At 36.9% G+C, this 16144-nt stretch overlaps 3 long non-coding RNA genes across 3 annotated transcripts in view; all 3 read right to left on the bottom strand.

Moving 5' to 3' along the window:
- Nucleotides 1-261: 261 nt before the first annotated feature.
- LOC121037927 (uncharacterized) lies at nucleotides 262-4415 on the bottom strand. Its single transcript, XR_005794060.1, has 3 exons — nucleotides 4005-4415; nucleotides 3019-3132; nucleotides 262-728 (listed from the first exon to the last, which is right to left on the bottom strand). It is a non-coding gene; the product is annotated as an uncharacterized LOC121037927 (long non-coding RNA).
- Nucleotides 4416-6279: 1864 nt separating this feature from the next.
- Nucleotides 6280-9318, bottom strand: LOC121037926 (uncharacterized). Its single transcript, XR_005794059.1, has 2 exons — nucleotides 9103-9318; nucleotides 6280-6666 (listed from the first exon to the last, which is right to left on the bottom strand). It is a non-coding gene; the product is annotated as an uncharacterized LOC121037926 (long non-coding RNA).
- Nucleotides 9319-12076: 2758 nt separating this feature from the next.
- LOC121037925 (uncharacterized) overlaps nucleotides 12077-16144 on the bottom strand; it is a 58974-nt gene continuing 54906 nt past the window's right edge. The window contains exon 4 of the long non-coding RNA XR_005794058.1: nucleotides 12077-12186. This is a non-coding gene — a long non-coding RNA (uncharacterized LOC121037925). The remainder of the gene's footprint in view (nucleotides 12187-16144) is intronic.

Below are 16144 nucleotides of genomic sequence, written 5' to 3'. Positions count from 1 at the left end.
CAAACGAGAATAAGGAGAAATGTTGAAATTACAAATTTTTCTTAGAAACAAACAAAAAAATGGTTTTCCAAAAAAATACAGCTTTGTAAATCACATTGAAAAACTGCCAAGAAAATATAAAACTCTCAATTTATCACATTATTTGTCTACCTATCATATTTCATCATCTTGAATTGCTATTATTACCACTACTAACACGTATTTTTAATTGTGTATTGAGGAAAAAGTACCTAAATGCTGTTTGGGTTGATGTTGGCCCCTTAATCCTTAATTCTGCATTACACACTAACAACAGAAACAACAACAAAGTAATGGTGTGTTGGATCAAATCTCCAGTTCAGAAAACCCAGACCTAAATTTCAGTATTCATTTTAAATATTGCATTATTAAATCTTTACAAATCTCCTGCATGGTAAATAGCATTATTTTCGATTTAACCTGATAAAACAAAATCTAAAAGAAGTCAAAATGCTTACCCAAGGTCACACAGCGGGATTGTTGACGACACCGGGGAGGACACAGGTTTCCTGAGCTCCTGTGTCCATATTCACGCACAGGGCCTCCCTCTACACAAAGGCTGGCCTCCCTCCCTCACTGCAGGGCTTGGGAGATGGGACCAGACGCAGAGGCTGAGCCTCTGCTGGGCTCTCCACCACGTCTCCATGAAGTAACAGTCAAGTTTGCTTTTTACGATGTGATAAATTCAGTGGGTCGGCCGTTGTCCAGGACTGTCGGGGAATGGAATAAAGTAGTCTGAGGATTTGAAGGCACACGTGTTAGGAGGCCAATAGGGCCTCAAGGCCAAGGCTTATTCTCCAATATAACTTTTATTAGAGATAGCTCAGCTGTTTTAATCCCAGGTCTCTGATCCGCCATGTCAGTTTCTTGATTGGCTACAATCTTGGGAGGAAGGAAGAACATGAGTGACTGGCCGCCTTCCCAAACCTTTCAGAAACTTCACTAATAGAACTAGGACCAAACCCAGGTTGTGTGACTCCAAGTAAAGGGACATTTAGGGAACACTGCTGTCATTCTATGATTAGGAATGAAATTCAAGTGTAAATATGAAGGCAATTTCTGCGGAAAAGGTATATGCATATGATAGAAAGTAGTAACGTTTAAAGACTTGTAAAATAGTAGCTAGTAATTATTACTACTGGAAATATTCATAACGGTCAAGGTTAAGAGAATTGAACTCTGATGTAATATACTCCTTAGCATTATTTTTTTTTCAAAACCAACACGAAGTACAAATACACACAGAGAACAAGAGATCAAGTGTAAGAAAGAGAAGAGAGCATTAACTGTTATTAACATTATTTCTTTCAGGAGGTAGGGTTTCAGTTAACTTTTTAAAATTGTTAGCTTTTCTTTCAGTTTTCTGGTTTTCCTCAATACTCTGCACTGACCATTTACTTTTTTGTATAATTAGATATATATTTTTCTCCTTTAAATTTTAATAGCTTTGTGGAAGCTATTAAAAGCTTTGTGGCACCACTTTCAGGTGCCTGTTCGGCATCTAGTCATTCACAACTCCTTCCTTACTAACAGTTTCCTACTTTTTGTATAATGTTGCAATGTACCCAATTTAAAATATTTATCTTCCCAGAACGTCTCGCAGATAAGGTTTGCCAAAATGTGCGAATAGCGATATGTTAATATAAGTAACTGCTGACATATGTCTTCTAGGCTTTTGCATTTTATCCTTTGCTCTCCTTAACCTCCTTCCTGTGAGGAAGATGGCCAGAGATGTACTAGTCATGTTGCTAACATGAGAATGAGAAGCTGTAAGCTAAGCAAGAAATTAGAAGAAATCTGTGTCCTTGATAACATCATCAAGGCTTTGCACAAGCCTGTACTACCTACATTTGTGAGGGGGGAAAAATAGCTCTCTACTTTGTAAAGTACTCTGGACGGATTTGCTTTCTATGTAACCAATAGTCGTAACTGACACAAAGCAAGAGAAGAAAAACTTTCACTTGCATTCAACTCTGAGCTGTAAATGGAGATGGTACAAAGCCCCTAAATCCAGTAGGCATTTGAATCAAGTGGTTAAAAAAAAGATAAAAGGATCCCAGAAGACTTCCAGAATGGGGATTTTCTCCCAGCATCCTCACCGTATTTCAAAACTTTGGGTACCAAAAGTCCTTAATGAACATGCATTAGCGTTCATTTCAACGTCAACCTCAGGAGTTAGGCTTTCCTTATGAGCTGTCAAATGTTATGCAATCGGATATGTTTTCTTTCTGTTCCAAGGACTGAAAACAAAAATTTTCATGTAGTAAGACATTTTATGTCAAGTGACTTTAAAAGCAACATTATATGTTCCCAAATAGAATTTTAGGACTTAAAAGTAGGGGCATGAATGAAATACTGTCAAGAGAAAAGAGAATTTTCACCACTGAACATGGCTCATCTCTGGAATATCTGTGAGATTCAAGCAAATAGGATTTATGCCTTTGATTTTCCTCAAGACTTAATCTGCCTCTATACGTCATTCTTACCCTGGGTCATTTCAAATGTAACCTCTGTTGCAAAAATATCCATTTCTTTTCTCTTACCTTTCTGGAATATTGAAACAAGTTTCTGGCATTGTCAGCATGTAGTAGACCCTTGTAGACATGACTAAAACACCCAGCACTAAAAGCCATTCCACGAAAATGGAGGAAGCATCTTTCTAAATGATGGTTCAACAAACCATTACAAAATAGAACCTCCTCTGTCTCTGGAAGTGATCAGACAGGTTCAAAAAGAATATTTGATGATATGCCAAGCCAGCACATTGCTGTGATTATACAGGGAATGCCCGCACCCCAAACAGCCAGACTTTTCTTCTCAATTATAGACCAGCTGCCACCCATAGTGAGCCTGATTTAGCACAAGATCAAAAACCCCAACTCCCTCTACCTGGGTTCAGTGACATTTCACAGTGGTGCAGAACCCAGGTAAAACCATTAAAAACATGTTTTTGGGCCCATGTCAAGAAGAAATTGAGACCTAGGGCTGTGTTTCCCCTACCTTTAGACATTTTCTTATATTAAATGACTGGTCCATTTAGAAATCTCACTGAAGTGTTGAAAACAAGCTGCCTGCTTTGTAATTCATTTATAAGTTCATCCATTGAGCAAATACCTATTGAGAAAATATAATTAAAATGTTAGGATTAAAATGTTATACTAAGCTTCTTATCCTGCTTCAGATGCTAACATTATGTTTTTTGTTGGTTTTTATTGTTCCTTCAGACAAATTTGGTCCTCCACACACTGTCATACACCTGTTTTGTGAAACTAAGGAGAAGCCAGCTACACTGTCACTCCGTTCAATTCCATGTTTCATGTTATCAGTACTCAAGGTACCCAAACTATATTTTCTACTATTTTATATATTGTAGAACAACACACAAAGCCGTAAGTTCTTACGCATGTGCTAACCAAGCTGTAGCACCATGTCTATGTTATTGTGCAGGGATGCAATGTATCATTAATGAAATAATAGAATCTCAGAATGGACGCACAAGGTTATCCAGTTGACAGCACTCTTTCACAACATATCAAAAAGCAGTGCTTTCAACTGCTGGATGGATAACATCGTTTTCAAAAGATAGGACGCTGCATTGATGTCTACACCTGAGAGTTCCTGTTCTTTTTTTTTTTTTAATTTTTTTTAACGTTTATTTACTTTTGAGATACAGAGAGACAGAGCATGAACAGGGGAGGGTCAGAGAGAGGGAAATACAGAATCTGAAACAGGCTCCAGGCTCCGAGCTGTCAGCACAGAGCCTGATGCGGGGCTCGAACTCACGGACCGTGAGATCATGACCTGAGCTGAAGTCGGACGCTTAACTGACCAAGCCACCCAGGCGCCCCGTGAGGGTTCCTGTTCTGAAAAGTTTAAATGTTCTTTCATGTAACACCCTGAAATATTTTGTGAAAACAGCTCCTTCCACACCTGTCAATCCTTCCCCACCTGTCAATCCTTCCCCACCCCAGTCTCAACCAGCTTACCTCCTGGTAGAGAGGAGTCTCCTCAGTTCTCTCAAATGATCCTCATAGGAGATGATCTCCTAGCCCATCGTCATCCTTCTTCTCTGGATGTGTTTAAATTAGTTCGTGAATGTCCTTCTTGAAGCGCAAATGCAGCTTGTAGGTGGGATGCGTCAAGTTCATGGAAGAGTGAGAATATTCTTGTCTCCCTCACTGGCTCTATTCCTCATCAGGCTGGCTTCACTCACATTGGCATTCTTGTCCTCCCTCACTCTCTGTTGTCTGATATTAAGCCTTCAGCCAAATAAGACTTATATCCTTCTTACAAAGGCTGGTATTGATCTATATATAACCCACCTATATTAACCAGAGTTTATCTTTTGGACTTAGTGTGGAGTGTTACATACAGGATATTTCATTTCCTTAGCGGGATTCTATTCTTTACGTTTTCAAAATCTTCTCAATTTCTGAAATGTTTTCATGTGAGTCTGATAATTTCATGACCGCTCAAAAACAAAAAACAAAAACAAAACACTCTCAAAAATACCTAAGACGATACCTGACAAGGGGAATATTCTCAGGGTAGGATTTAATTCCCTCACCTGATTTTTCCAGACGCAACTCCAGATTAGAAATTGGAGTTCAGAATGGTATCTCTGTGTCCTGAGATACCACGCCCTCCTACCCTCCTTTTAGGTACTGCAGAAAAGGAAAATAATCTAAGTCACATTTTAAACAAATTTTTAACATTTATTTTATTTTTAAGAGACAGAGATAGAAAGAGATAGAGAGAGCTTGAGTGGGAGATGGGCAGAGAGGAATGGAGACACAGAATCCAAAGCAGCTCCGGACTCTGAGCTGTCAGCACAGAGCCTGATGCGGGGCTCAAACCCACAAGCTATGAGATCATGACCCGAGCCGAAGTTGGATGCTTAACTGCCTGAGCCACTCAGGCACCCTTAAGTCACATTTTTTTGTAGTGAACCAGAGATCACATCATCTACTAGGAAAGCTTCAGGATTGGTGTAAGAGTCAAAGGTGGTAGTATTTGCAGAACGTTATTGAAAATTTTACACTTTAAGCAATTATAAGTTAACTGTCTTTCCAGGAAAGTGATCTGCTTCCTGTACGATGTTTCTCAGCCTTTTTAATTTAGGACCCACACTATTAATTAGCACTATATTAAAAGTGTTTATCACATCTCAGAAATAAACCCATGCTTATAAGCTCAACTAGTGTACCACAAAGGAGGCAAGAATATGCAATTGGGAAAAGACACTCTCTTCAACAAATGAGGCTGGGAAAACTGGACAGCCACACGCAAAAGAATGAACCTGGACCACTTTCTTACACCACACACAAAAATAAACTCAAAATGCATGAGAGACCTAAATGTGAGAACTGAAACCATAAAACTCTTAGAAGAAAACATAGGCAATAATTTCTTTGGCATTGGCCATGGAAACATTTTTCTAGGTATGTCTCTTTGGGCAAGGGGAACAAGATTAAAATTAAACTGTGATTCAGTTCTCATCTGAAATCCTTCTTTGAAATGGGGGCAGGGAAAAAGAAGAAACAGTCATGCTACAGAACGAGTGTGCCAGGGACAAAATAACGTGAAGAGGGTATAAAGAGGGAATGCAGTTAACGAAGGGATAGAAATGCTATGTGTTTTCTGGGTTGTAAGAAGTAGAAGCAAATCAACCCACATCCTGAATACCAGATCCTCTCTTTGAACTTAATTTGGATCATGACACCGAATGGTGCACACTGGCCATTTTTTCACTGATACTAAGTCAGATCAACCGACGCATCCCTATGGGAACCACTTCCATCATCCGGGAAAATGGGAAGCGCAAATGATGATTATGAGATTCCATTTGGCAATTTCAATACTGCGTGAACATGTGGGTCAAGATTATACCCAGATTGACTTACAGCAGAAATGTGATATGTTCACTTTGTCTTCTGGCATCTGACAGGTTAATCGCTTTCTTATATTGCTTATATATTAATATGCATCATTTATAAATATATGAACATCAATGTTTGTGTTTACATATGTAATTCACTTGTACCAAACTAGTAATGTGGGAAAAATTCTAATAGAGGTTTAATCTGTATGCTCCCTTGAGAACTTCAGAAAGGCAGAACAAGACATCAAGATACTTATTTATTAATAGGCTTGAGGTAGCATGAATTAAATAATGAAAAACAGGAAAGGGATATTAGAAGGTGTGCAACATGCGAAGCATCAACATAAATGAACAGAAGGAAGGAGAGTCGTAACATTATAGATGGTCTGAATTTCTGCTTATTTATTTACACTGTCTGAAAAAACACGGTAACAAAGAATGCATACCACTGGCACTGTTTGCAGCGGCATGAATAAGATGCATAAATAATGGATGACAACAGACGCACAAGAGCAGTGCCTTGGTAAATGAGTAAGGCACAGACAACAGGAAGGCTTTAATGGTCTAATGTACCTATCATTTCCATCTCTTCAGAGACAAATTTGTTTTCTTAGTTTTCTCTTTCTTTCCCTGAAAAGGGGTTTGACATTAGCAGTAAGAGCAGTACCCCTTATGTATTATTTTCCTTCAAAATGATCTTTCGGTTCAATTCCAAAGCATTATGAGTGGGTGTTAGATCCGTATTGATTACGTCTCCATGTACCTTACTGAAATGCATTAAAATGAAAGTGTTAGAGTCACTAAAGTTTGGTTGAACTAAGGAATTTCATATTTTCTTAAACGGATACACAGAAATAAAGAATATAACGTGTATGTAACGTAAAGTTTATTCTATGATTCAATGTCTAATTTAAGTCTGGCAATGCTTAATCAAAAATGATTAGAATGCAACATTAGACATTTAGCAAGACACATTAAAAATCAAAAGACATTTTTGTTCTGTGTTAACTTTGACAATTTTTAAATTAATTGTCCTTCCATATCCTATTTCTTTAGAAATCCTTTAAATAACAATAGAAAACAGTCATAAAAATTTATTTTGCCCAAGATTCTACTTCCCCTACAATTCATTACTAAAAAGTCTGTTAGAGAGTACAGATTGAGGATTAAGACAAAGAAACTAACAGTAGGAAATTGGTAACAAATGTCTAGTTTATGATATGGTTAAAGAATATTTGAAATTTCTTTGAGCAAACATACAGTTGATTTATATTCTAAGACTATTCATCGGAGTTATAATTATGTTAAAATAATTCATTCTTTAATTTTTCAAGACTGACAAATCAGTGTACGAATTTCAAGGTATACGACTGAAATAAAATATGAGATTGATTACTTTAAACACTGGTTTGAGGAAAAAAAACCAGGAAAATGTCTATTTTCAAAACAAATTTTTTTTGTGACACCATATTGCAAAGTTTTACATTGACTTACCAGAAACCTACTAGAGTAAAGGAAAACTCTTGTGTATTTTAGGACTAGGCCATATCTGTAAAACTATAACTAAAAAAGATGAGGAGAAAGAATAATCACTCTATCCAATATTATAAAATCTGTACATACATTTAGTCTACCGAATATAAATCTGGAAATATTAAAACAAAATAAATATTCTAATTCACCAATGATCATATGCATATGCAAATTAATATATTAATTATTTTTAAGGTCATCCAAAAGTACCATAAAAGTGAATAAATCTTATGGAAATATAAATTAATATCTCTAGGGCATTGTTGACGGCATGAGAAAACTACAAAGCAATCAAAAACATTTAATCAATATGTTATAATTTAGACATGAATATTTTGTTTTGCCACTGAGTATCTTATAATAGCAGAAAGTTATGAGTCATACTTATTGTAGCAAGTACGTCATAACAGAGATGGATTTATTTGCACCCCAGACGGATTTTATTTTCCTCCAAAGTACGTGGTCCATCCAAGCTCAAAGTAGAATGGTACCAGATCTACTTTTGACCTTACCTCTATTCAAAGACTTAAATTAATACACATTTATGTGGAAAACTATTAAATGAAATTAAACCTAAGTCAGTCACAGGATAAACGTCACACATGTTATTCTTAAAATAGCTTTGTATCATCTGTCCTGCTTGAAGCTATTATTACCTGGAAGAAAACCTACAGGCAATAATTCACTTATATTTTTTAAATAAATGTAATTTTATAGTATAATTTTTAATGCTCAGATTGCCTTGAACACTCGAGATGAAGAAAAGGACATACAATATTGACTTATCATAAAAGTCTCTGGCTTTTATGGTCATTTATGGTCAGATATTGGTCATTTTTTTTCTTTCTTTTTCTTTTTTCTCTTTCTTTCTTTCTTTCTTTGTGTGTGTGTGTGTGTGTGTGTGTGTGTGTGTGAATCCTCACAGCCTGCTTCCTACTTTATGCAAGACTTTGTGCTACATGGAGTCCCATCTCTCCCTTAAACAAATAAACAAAAACAGTGTGTGGTCTCTTCCTTCCTATGCCCTTTGAAGTCAAAATGAAATCAGAAAATCCCAAAGGCAACTGAATGTATCTTACCATCAAGTATTTTGAAACTTGAGTGGATGATATAAAAATGAAAGTTTAAGGTTTGCATCTGAGGTTTAGTAGTCCAGTAAGTGATGTCCTAGGAAGGCTGAATCTGGTGGCCACATTCTCTGAATCTTGCCGTATATCCCCATTTCACTGAACCAGTTTCTAATTCTTTCCTGTTCAGTGTCTTAACCTTTAAGTAACCTTTATCTCTCAGAGTCCTTGAATGGAAGAGCAATTAATTTTTATTAGCATAAGCAGAAGAAGCAATTTATTAGGATAATAATAAGAAAGGTATAAATGTGTCCATTTCCCAGTCCATTTTAACATCATTGGCAAATGAGGGAATTACCTAAGACTGAGAACACAATTCTCATCCCCCTTCCTATCTACCCAATCTTCATTGTATCTACACATAGAATTTGGTTAGAGCTAAGCTTAGAATAGAAGCTAAGTGTACACAGGAAAAAAATGACATAGTAAAAGGATTGCCAGACTTATTTATATCAGTAATCTTTTTGAGTATTTTCAAAAGGAATGGGTTCTGAAGGTGCTCAATCCAAAAAAAAAAAAAAAAAAATCAAATTGGATCCTTACCAAAACCTCTGGTTACTTTGATCAGTTGGACTTATTTCTAGTTGTTTAATAAGCCTGTTGTCTAAAAATTAGTCCCAATGGAAACCCATGAGGAGTACAATGACAGAAATTCATTGTATTTAAGGTAAGAAGGATATAAGAACTTTGGAATATGGAATGTTAGAATGTCTGTCCAGATTGTAACCTGATTAACCATTCACTATGATTCTCCCAGACCATTCCTTTTATCCAGAGATTAGATAACTTTTATCCAAAGAGATTACAGGTAAGCGATGCCAAAGTAACACAGGTGTCTCCCAAAACACTGGGATTGGCAGTATTCCTGTTGTCAGAAACCAAAGACATGGGATTTATTTACAAGAGGCAAAGGTCTGTTGTGGCCCTAATGAACAATAGGGCCATTAGAATCATCAAAATTATAGGACTCATAGATTATTGTAGCTATAAACTGACCATGGATTTCCAAGTATCATAATTAATGTCCTCTCATTAAGGTACTATTATATCTCCAATATTAAAAAGTATTCTAGCTCGTGCATAGAGGCCTGATTGAAACCACCAAAATAGAGTTTTAATCCCCACTCAATTCCCACATTTGAGTAAAATTATAGATCCAAAGTCCTTTAAATAAAGGGAAGGTAGTAAAGATATTGCAAGAACACCAAAAGCTAGTTCTATCAGTTTTTTCTAGCATTTAGCAAAGGTGTCTTATCCATATACAAGATTAACTGTGCACTTGTGATGTGAAAACACATTAGATACCAGCTTTATTTTCATTTTGAGAAAACCACAGTGAGAAATTGCACTGCAATTTACTTCCAGTAAACGAAACTACAACAACGGACCTGGAAAATAAGGATAGAAGATAGCTTCCTTTATTTGTTAAAAGGGAACTATAGGGGCGCCTGGGTGGCGCAGTCGGTTAAGCGTCCGACTTCAGCCAGGTCAGGATCTCGCGGTCCAGGAGTTCGAGCCCCGCGTCAGGCTCTGGGCTGATGGCTCAGAGCCTGGAGCCTGTTTCCGATTCTGTGTCTCCTCTCTCTGCCCCTCCCCCGCTCATGCTCTGTCTCACTCTGTCTCTCAAAAAATAAGTAAATGTTAAAAAATAAAACTATAAAAAAAAAGTCCTCCTCAACAAAATATTTTATTGGTCTAAGTTCTAAACAATTACATTCTCTTCAATTTAATAATGCATGTTTAAATATCAAATTTGCATACTTGTCGCTTAGTAAATACTATATTCTTCATTGATGCTAAATTAGAGAACTTTCAGCTATAAAAGTGTACTTGAAAAACACTTGACTAACCTAGTCATTCATTTCAAGAAAAAGTTTATAGAGATTGGGTATCATTTAGATTTGCTTTCAGCACAGTCCCTGTCTCCATGTGTTTGAACAGCTAGTTTGAAATAAACAATTCTAATACAATAATTGTAAAGATGAAGGAACCAAATTTGAATAATATTAATTGAGGCATTCTATATGATCATTTAAATTTTTTTCTATTAAGTTGTTTTATTATTTTTTTAACGTTTATTTATTTTTTTGAGAGAGACAGAGACATAATACGAGTGGGTTAGGGGCAGAGAGAGAGGGAGACACAGAATCCAAAGCAGGCTCCAGGCTCTGAGCTGTCAGCACAGAGCCAGACGCAGGGCTTAAACTCCCAAACTGTGAGATCATAACCTGAGCTGAAGTCGGACGGTCAACCGACTTCAGCCACACAGGCACCCCATCTATTAAGTCGTTTTAACTGAAGGGACATTTGGAAACCAGAAGAATCAACCTCAAAGAAACAAAAATATTGATAGTACTGCAGTTTCTGGAACTTACTGTGTGATTTAATTTTTGTGACACTACGCCAAACAACCATCTGTTTAAGATATTCCTTACTATACACAATTCATATATATATATATAAATATATGTATATTATATATGTATATGTATATATACATATATATATAAATATAAATATACACATATTTGAAACTAAAGTTAATAAAAAAGAGTTTGATAAACTATCAACAAAAATGACAAGGAAACCTACTGAATGGGAGAAAATATTTGCAAAGGATATATCCAACAAGCAGTTAATATCCAAATTATATAAAGAAGTTCTATAATTCAACACCAAAAACAAATAAAGAACAAATAATCCAACAAAAAATAGGCAGACGACCTGAAGAGAGTTTTCTCCCCCCAAGGAAGACAGACAAATGGTCAATAGACACATGAAAAGATGTCTAACATCACTAAACATCAGGGAAATACAAATCAAACCACAGTGTAGGGTGCCTGGGTGGCTCCTCTGCTTGCACTCTCTCTCTCTCATTCTCTCTCTAAAAATAAGTAAAGATTAAAAATAAATAAATAAAATCTTAAAAAACAAAAACAAAAACAAAAAACCACAATGAGATATCACCTTAAATGTGTCGGAATGGCTAGAATCAAAAAGACAAGAAATAAGCGTTGGAGAGTATGTGAAGAAAGAGAAACCCTTATGCACTGTTGGTGGGGAGGAAAGTTGGTTCAGCCACCGTGGAAAAGAACATGGAGTTTGCTCATGAAAATTAAAAATAGAATTCTTATGATCCAGGAATCCTACTAAGTATTTATAAAAAGAAAACAAAAACACAAACTCAAAAAGATATGCATCCCTATGTTTAGTGGAGCGCTATTTACGACAGCCAAAATATGGAAGCAATCCAAGTACCCATCCACAGATGAATGGATAGATCAGATGTGGTGTATATATACAATGAAACACTACTCAGCCATAAAAAAGAATGAGATCATGCCATTTGCAGTAACATAGATCAACCTAGAGCAGGTAATGCTAAGTGAAATAAGTCAGACAGAGAGACAAATGCCACATGATTGTGGAATTTAAGAACAAAACAAACAAAAGACAAACAAAAAGCAGACTTTTAAATACAGAGAACTGGTGGTTGCCGGGGCGGGGGTGGGGTGGGGGGGCGTGGTGGATGGAGGGAATGGTGAAATAGGTAAAGGGGATTAAGGGTACACTTACTGTGATGAGCACTGACAGTGTATAAACTTGTGGAATCATCATATTATACACCTGCAACTAATATAGCACTATGTTAATTATACTTCAATTATACCTACATGTGTGTATGTGTTAGTCACTGATCCTCCCCCTAATAAAAGGGTTTGCTGTTCAATTCTGAGTGAGGAAAATTAACCAGTTTACTAGTTTCTATTAACAATACATACATGAATAAAATCAATTTTGACAAAGCAATTAGCAATATCTATTGGATGCTGATTCAGAGCATATACAGAGTTCTTGATAACCTTGTCCCAGGCCGGCAAGGTATTTTCATGGAACCTGTGTAGAGTCTTCAAAAGGTCATTCTGTCATCCCACCAAGCCAGCCACTTCAGCGGACCACTTCACGGTCTTTCAGCCATGGAAAGACTAGGGCATTCCATTAGCAGGAGCCCATTGTCACACTTCTTTTACTATGGAGTAAGTTCTTTGGTTAGAAGCAATGCTCGGGGGACTATCATGATAGCACACAGGAATTCTGTTAAGTGTATGGGTTGCTGTTTGGGCAGAAATATATTTGCAGGGAAGGCACATCCATATCCAGAGTAAGTGTCAATTTCAGGATGATCAAAATGCTGCCACTTCCATGACAGAAGAAGTCCAGGGCAATTCACCTGCCACCAGGTAGCTGATTGATCACACTAGGGAACTGTGCCATACCGAGGACTCAACGTTGATCTCTGCCGTTGACCGACTGGGCACGTGGCACCGGTAAGAGCTAGGTCAGCCTTGATAAATGGAAGTCCGTGTCACCGAGCCCATGCATAACCTCCCTTCCTACTACCAGGGCCATTCTGTTCATGAACCCCGCTGGGCTATGACAAAGGTGGCTGGGTAAAGAGGCTGGCTGGTAATTACAGAATGGGTCATCCTACCCACTTAATTATTAAAATTCTCCTCTGCTGAAGTCACTTTTGGTGACTTCATCACTTTAGCCAACATTATTCAATTAAAAAAATTGAAACATTTTTTTATCTTAAAAACTAAGATATAAGCCATGAAGGTACATTAAATAGTAATGTCTTCTATTTATTCAAAGGCTTTAAACTTCATTTAGAGTTTATGCTTCCCAAAGTTCACATAGGTAAGTTTGAGATAGGTTGGGTTGGGATAGAGGAATCCTGCTACTCAGAGCATTATACTTTTTTTTTTGAAAAAAACTTGGTGAGGAAGCTTAAATTTCAACCTCAAGGTCAAGGAACTGACGCTGAAAGTCCATCATTGATCTTTCCCACTGTGTCCAGTTACTATCATTTCATCTAATAAGGGACTCTGAGCTGATTTTCTAAGCCTAGGTATCTTTTTCAAGAGACCTGTAAACTAATCATAGCCATTTATTGAGTATTTTCTTTGTATTGGTCATTGTGACGGTGCTTTCATGTACTATCTTCTTTATTCCACACAACAATTCTATGATGTAGGTATGGACTCTCCTAGGAAGAAAATGAGACTGAAAAGGTTGAATAGCTTGCCCCAAATCATGCAGGAGATAAGTAGAATCAGAAGTCTCTCATTTGTGTCTGTCTGTAAAGTCTTTGTTCTTAATTATTATGTGATATTGCCTCCCACTGTCATAATTCCATTTTAGTAAATGCTAATCCCATGAACGCTTTTTAAGAGGGGTGTGTGTGTGTGTGTGTGTGTGTGCACATGGATCTGTACTCTATAAATGGCAAATGTATTTTTGTGTTCATATTCATATTTGTAATGTGGTAGTCTATAAAATGACTGTTTTACTCTCTAGCACAAAGTGCACATGAAAGTAAATGGTATGTCCCATCGTCAAGTACTAGCCTAGTCATTTTCACTCATATTAGATAGTTTCCCACTCATTACAACCATGAACCATAGGATTTATTGTTCCCTTTTTCCAGATCAATAAATTGAGTTGAGGGAATTAAGGTAATTTGCCCTAGCTGACATAGCTAATAATTGGAAGATCTGAAATCTAAGCCAAGGTCTATTAATTCCAAAGCTGGTGCACTACCCATGATAACACATTGCCTGTCTGGGTATTCATTATCTTGCTAACCAAACACCAAAAGTTTCTTTTCACTGGCGAACAGTTACTATTCTGTCTTAAATTGCCAGATACAATGAGATTTTTAAAGCCAAATTAAATAGAATATTCTTGTGCATGTTCTTGAGCTCCCTACAGCAAAGACATAGTGAAATGTCAAGGTGGCAGCCAGGCAATCTCAAATGAATTGCACTTTGCTTCTTGGACATAGTTAGGAAAACTCAGAACCCATAATAATGTTAAATCCATAAGCCCATTTCTGAAGTTTTTACTTAAGCTGATCTTACTTCAGTTCCATGAAGAAATAGTCTTTTTTTTCACAGGGGAAAAAACAAAACAAAATGCGTTATGCTAAGCTGCTACATTTTGCAATATATTTTATGAATGGATAATACCAGTATACTATAACCACGGCTTACGTTTTAATTTTAAATCCTGATATTAATAGATATTTCTAAATATAATGATTTTTCCTAATTTTAGCAGACTAAGAGTTTTTTCTTTCAAAATCTGTATCCTCTTGCAATTAAGATAGCATATCAAAAATACATCTTTGTACCTACTCCATGCTTTGCAACTTCAATTTTACATACTCAGAATAAGGTTCTTATCAAATACACCTAGAACATGAAGATAGTTGGCACAATATTGTTGTTATATATTATTATCAAATTCACCGCTGCTGTAGAGATTTTCTAAGTTATTTTATATATAAATGCCTCGATAGACTTTCTAGAACCATCGGAAGGAGCTCAGCAAATTTAGTATATTCTCAATGAATAAAAATATGACCACGCCACTTTTCCTCTGAAAAAGAATTACTGAGATACCTTGATACCCTTCTTAGGTACCTTTCTCTCCTTGAGTCTTTCTTTGGCCAATTTTCTTTGGGGTCTGAAGGTACTTGGGGCGTGATGTGGTGGGAGGTGGTATAACAAACAGTTCATTTAGTCAAGGAATATTTCTTGCCACACACTGTGTTCAGTTCTGAGGTAACAATGTTGAGCAAAAAGACAGTATAGTGCCAGGAATTCTACACGAGTAGAGGTATCCTACTACTGCCTCCTGCTCTGAACTTTTTTTTTCTTTTAATTCTTAGAAAATGATGATGCAAGCAGTTTAGCCATTCTTTGAGTGGCACTTATATAAAGAATTGTGCTAGACTTGGCACAAACTCCCCGGGATAATGTCTTTAGAAGTCCCATCTGGAAGACATGGAGGACAATGGGAATCAATGAGAATTGCATTATGCAAATCATAGTAGTATGGGTTGGTTTGGAACATTAACGCCTTTTCATGCGGTCAAGGCACCACCTCTCAAAGTTTTGGGGAGAACCGCTCCAAGGTTTGGACGAGAATCAACAAGGCATTGATCTGGAAAGAGCTATCCTATCAGCGAGTGAGTAGAATAATTGACAAAGAGATCACTTCATTGACTCCTTAACAACTAGGCAGGAACTCAGGGCTGGTTTCTCCATGCCTTCGATTTCTGGGAGCAAGAGACATCCTAGTCTTCAGAAACAGAATCTCAAGCTGATGAACACATCTTTCCTTGGGCAGCACTGGATGCGATACGGACATACACATTGGGGAATTTTAGTTAGGAGAGATAGGAAAGGTGGAAAACTCACCCTCACACTGAAGAGCGAGACTCTACCTTAACTGTTTCAAGCACAGGTAGAATAGAAAGGTGGCACTGTCAGAAGTAGCATTCAATGTTTTACTCGCCAGTATCCAACCTTCACAGTACAGTATGTGTTAGGGTATGTCCTCTTGCTGATAGATGAACATGAGTTTCTTATGAGACAGGGTGTGGAAGTGTTTCACCCTACTAAGCAAAGAGATTCTCCATCACCTGGGTCTTAAATTGGTTTTCTTGATAATGATACACACACATCAATCCTATTTTTCTGGGGGAGAATATTCTAAATTGCTCGTTTTGGTGATG

This window comes from Herpailurus yagouaroundi, unplaced genomic scaffold, assembly GCF_014898765.1.
Source record: "Herpailurus yagouaroundi ecotype Mexico unplaced genomic scaffold, PumYag 164, whole genome shotgun sequence".
Classification (NCBI taxonomy): Eukaryota; Metazoa; Chordata; class Mammalia; order Carnivora; family Felidae; genus Herpailurus; species Herpailurus yagouaroundi.
Note: the sequence above shows the minus strand (reverse complement) of the source record. Positions and strands in the feature narration are given on the sequence as shown.